At 35.0% G+C, this 4,618-nt stretch overlaps 1 non-coding gene across 1 annotated transcript; it reads right to left on the bottom strand.

Annotated features, from left to right (window-relative positions):
• Positions 1-4,134: 4,134 nt before the first annotated feature.
• Positions 4,135-4,242, bottom strand: LOC112774586 (small nucleolar RNA R71). Its single transcript, XR_003189066.1, has one exon. It is a non-coding gene; the product is annotated as a small nucleolar RNA R71 (small nucleolar RNA).
• Positions 4,243-4,618: the final 376 nt, after the last annotated feature.

Genomic DNA, 4,618 nt, shown 5'->3' with positions numbered 1-4,618 from the left:
CCATAGTATAAAATGTTCATTCTAGTTTTAATGCTGCTGAATTGGCCCCATCTTGGATGTCTTAGTTTATTTCTGATGAGCGGATAATTTATACGGTTTTTGGCATTGTTTTTAGTATGTTTTTAGTAGAATCTAGTTACTTTTAGGGATGTTTTCATTAGTTTTTATGTTAAATTCACATTTCTAGACTTTACTATGAGTTTGTGTGTTTTTCTGTGATTTCAGGTATTTTCTGGCTGAAATTGAGGGACTTGAGCAAAAATCAGATTCAGAGGTAGAAGAAGGACTGCTGATGCTGTTGGATTCTGACCTCCCTGCACTCAAAGTGGATTTTCTGGAGTTACAGAACTCAAAATGGCGCGCTTCCAATTGCGTTGGAAAGTAGACATCCAGGGCTTTCCAGCAATATATAATAGTCTATACTTTGGCCGCGTTTAGAGGACATAAAAGGGCGTTGAAACACGTCACAAACCAGAGTTGAACGCCAGAAATACGTTACAACCTGGCGTTCAACTCCAGAAAGAGCCTCTGCACGTGTAACACTCAAGCTCAGCCCAAGCACACACCAAATGGGCCCCGGAAGTGGATTTATGCATCAATTACTTACTTCTGTAAACCCTAGTAACTAGTTTATTATAAATAGGACTTTTTACTATTGTATTAGACATCTTATGATCTTTTGATCATTTTTAGATCTCTAGACCTCCATGGGAGGCTGGCCACTCGGCCATGCTTACCCTATATTCACTTATGTATCTTTCAACGGTAGAGTTTCTGCACTCCATAGATTAAGGTGTGGAGCTCTGCTGTTCCTCAAAGATTAATGCAAAGTACTACTGTTTTTCTATTCAATTCAACTTATTCCGCTTCTAAGATATTCATTCGCACTTCAACATAAATGTGATGAACGTGACAATCATCATCATTCCCCGTGAACGCGTGCCTGAAAACCACTTCCGTTCTACCTTAGATTGAATGAGTATCTCTTGGATCTCTTAATCAGAATCTTCGTGGTATAAGCTAGATTGATGGCGGCATTCATGAGAGTCCGGAAAGTCTAAACCTTGTCTATGGTATTCCGAGTAGGACTCTGGGATTGAATGACTGTGACGAACTTCAAACTCGCGAGTGCTGGGCATAGTGACAGACGCAAAAGGAGGGTGAATCCTATTCCAGTATGATCGAGAACCTCAGATGATTAGCCGTGCTGTGACAGAACATTTGGACCATTTTCACAAGAGGATAGGATGTAGCCATTGACAAGGGTGATGCCTCCAGACGATTAGCCATGCAGTGACAGCGCATCGGACCATTTTTCAAAGAGGATTAAAAGTAGCCATTGACAACGGTGATGTCCTTACATAAAGCCAGCCATGGAAAGGAGTTAGATTGATTGGATGAAGACAGTAGGAAAGCAGAGGTTCAGAGTAACGAATGCATCTCTATACGCTTATCTGAAATTCTAACCAATGAATTACATAAGTATTTCTATCCTTATTTTATGTTTACTTATTATCTATTTTCGAAAACTCCATAACCTTTTGATATCCGCCTGACTGAGATTTACAAGGTGACCATAGCTTGCTTCATACCAACAATCTCCGTGGGATTGACCCTTACTCACGTAAGGTTTATTACTTGGACGACCCAGTGCACTTGCTGGTTAGTTGTGAATGAAAAACGATTTATTAAGACGTGCGTATAGAGTTTCTGGCACCGTTGCCTGAGATCACAATTTCGTGCACCAAGTTTTTGGCGCCGTTGCTGGGGATTGTTCGAGTTTGGACAACTGACGGTTCATCTTGTTGCTCAGATTAGGTAATTTTCTTTTTGTTTTATTTTCAAAAACTTTTCAAAAATCTTTCAAAAAATTTCTCCTTTGTTTTCGAAAAAAATTTTAAAATAAAAATGTTTTCAAAAATATATTTTTCTTCAGAATTTTTAAGAATGAATTCTAGTGTTTCATGAAGCATGTTGAAGACTGGCTGGCTGCAAAGCCATGTCTAATTCTTCTGGATAGGGAATGTCAGGCGTGTCATGTTTGAGTTACATACTAAAGCTTGGCTGGCTATTAAGCCATGCCTGACCCTTTGATTGGAGCTTTAGACTAAAGAGCATAAGATTCCTGGAATTCATATTAAAAATTTTGGAATCCTTATTTTTCTTTTTCAAAATGATTTTTGAAAAAAATTAAAAGAAAATACAAAAAAATTATAAAATCACAAAAATCAAAAAAATATTTCATGTTTCTTGTTTGAGTCTTGAGTCAAATTTTAAGTTTGGTGTCAATTGCATATTCATCTTGCATTTTTCGAAAAATTCATGCATTCATAGTGTTCTTCATGATCTTCAAGTTGTTCTTGGTAAGTCTTCTTGTTTGATCTTGATGTTTTCTTGTTTTGTGTTGTATGGTGTTTTTCATATGCATTCTTGCATCCATAGAGTCTAAGCATCAAAGATTTCCAAGTTTGATGTCTTGCATGTTTTCTTTGCATATAAAATTTTCAAAAATATGTTCTTGGTGTTCATCATGATCTTCAAAGTGTTCTTGGTGTTCATCTTGACATTCATAGCATTCTTGCATGCATTCATTGTTTTGATCTAAAATTTCCATGCATTGAGCATTTTTCATGTTTTTCTCTCTCATCATTAAAAATTCAAAAATCAAAAAAAAATCTTCCCCTTTTTCTCTCTTAAAATTTCGAAAATTAGATTTGACTTTTTCAAAAATTTTTAAAATCTAGTTGTTTTTTATGAGTCAAATCAAATTTTCAATTTAAAAATCTTATCTTTTTCAAAATCTTTTTCAAAAATCAAATCTTTTTCATTTTTCTTAGTTATTTTCGAAAATTTTAAAAAATATTTTTCAAAAATCTTTTTCTTATCTTTATCACATAATTTTCGAAAATAACATCATCAATTAATGTTTTGATTCAAAAATTTCAAATTTGTCACTTGCTTGTTAAGAAAGATTCAAACTTTGAGTTCTAGAATCATATTTTATGATTTCTTGTGAATTAAGTCATTAATTGTGATTTTAAAAATTAAATCTTTTTCAAAACTAATTTCAATCATATATTTTTAAAAATATCTCTTTATCTTATCTTTTTCAAAATTTGATTTTAAAATATCTTTTCTAACTTCCTATCTTCTTATCTTCTCAAAATTGATTTTCAAATTTGTTTCAACTAACTAACCAACTTTTTGTTTGTTTCTTATCTTTTTCAAAACTACCTAACTAACTCTCTCTCTCTCTCTAATTTTCGAAAATATCTTCCCTCTTTTTCAAAAATTCTTTTTAATTAACTAATTATTTTAATTGTTGATTTTAATTTTCGAAAATTACTAACCTTTTTCAAAAACTAATTTCGAAATTCACTAACTCTTTTTCAAAAATTATTTTCGAAAATCCTCTTTCTCTCTCATCTCCTTCTATTCATTTATTCATCTACTAACACTTCATCTCACCAAAAAAATCCGAACCCTCCCTCTCTGAGTTCAGATTTCCTTTTCTTCTTTTCTTCTACTCACATAAGGGAACCTCTATGCTTGGGCAAAAGGATCTCTATTATTATTATTTTTCTGTCCCCTCTTTTTCATATGAGCAGGAGCAAGGACAAGAATATTCTTGTTGAAGCAGATCCAGAACCTGAAAGGACTCTGAAGAGGAAACTAAGAGAAGCTGAATTACAACAAGCCAGCAAGCACCTATTAGAAATTTTTGAACAGGAAGAGGAGATGGAAGCCGAAAATAATAATAATGCAAGGAGGATGCTTGGTGACTTTACTGCACCTAATTCCAATTTACATGGAAGTAGCATCTCCATTCCTGCCATTGGAGCAAACAATTTTGAGCTTAAACCTCAATTAGTTTCTCTGATACAGCAGAACTGCAAGTTTCATGGACTTCCATCTGAAGATCCTTTTCAGTTCTTAACTGAATTCCTGCAGATATGTGATACTGTTAAGACTAATGGAGTAGATCGTGAAGTCTACAGGCTCATGCTTTTCTCTTTTGCTGTGAGAGACAGAGCTAGAATATGGTTGGACTCTCAACCTAAGGATAGCCTGAACTCTTGGGATAAGCTGGTCAAGGCTTTCTTAGCCAAGTTCTTTCCTCCTCAAAAGCTGAGTAAGCTTAGAGTGGATATTCAGACCTTCAGACAGAAAGAAGGTGAATCCCTCTATGAAGCTTGGGAGAGATACAAAGAACTGACCAAAAAGTGTCCTTCTGACATGCTTTCAGAATGGACCATCCTGGATATATTCTATGATGGTCTATCTGAATTGGCTAAAATGTCATTGGATATTTCTGCAGGTGGATCCGTTCACCTAAAGAAAATGCCTGCAGAAGCTCAAGAACTCATTGACATGGTTGCTAATAACCAGTTCATGTACACTTCTGAGAGGAATCCTGTGAGTAATGGGATGCCTATGAAGAAGGGAGTTCTTGAAATTGATACTCTGAATGCCATATTGGCTCAGAATAAAATATTGACTCAGCAAGTCAATATGATTTCTCAAAGTCTGAATGGAATGCAAGCTGCATCCAACAGTACTCAAGAGGCACCTTCTGAAGAAGAGTCCTATGATCCTGAGAACCCTGCAATAGCAGAGG

Source organism: Arachis hypogaea, chromosome 18 (assembly GCF_003086295.3).
Source record: "Arachis hypogaea cultivar Tifrunner chromosome 18, arahy.Tifrunner.gnm2.J5K5, whole genome shotgun sequence".
NCBI classification, from domain to species: domain Eukaryota; kingdom Viridiplantae; phylum Streptophyta; class Magnoliopsida; order Fabales; family Fabaceae; genus Arachis; species Arachis hypogaea.
The sequence above is the reverse complement of the archived record's forward strand: the minus strand, read 5'-3'. Positions and strand labels throughout refer to the sequence as shown.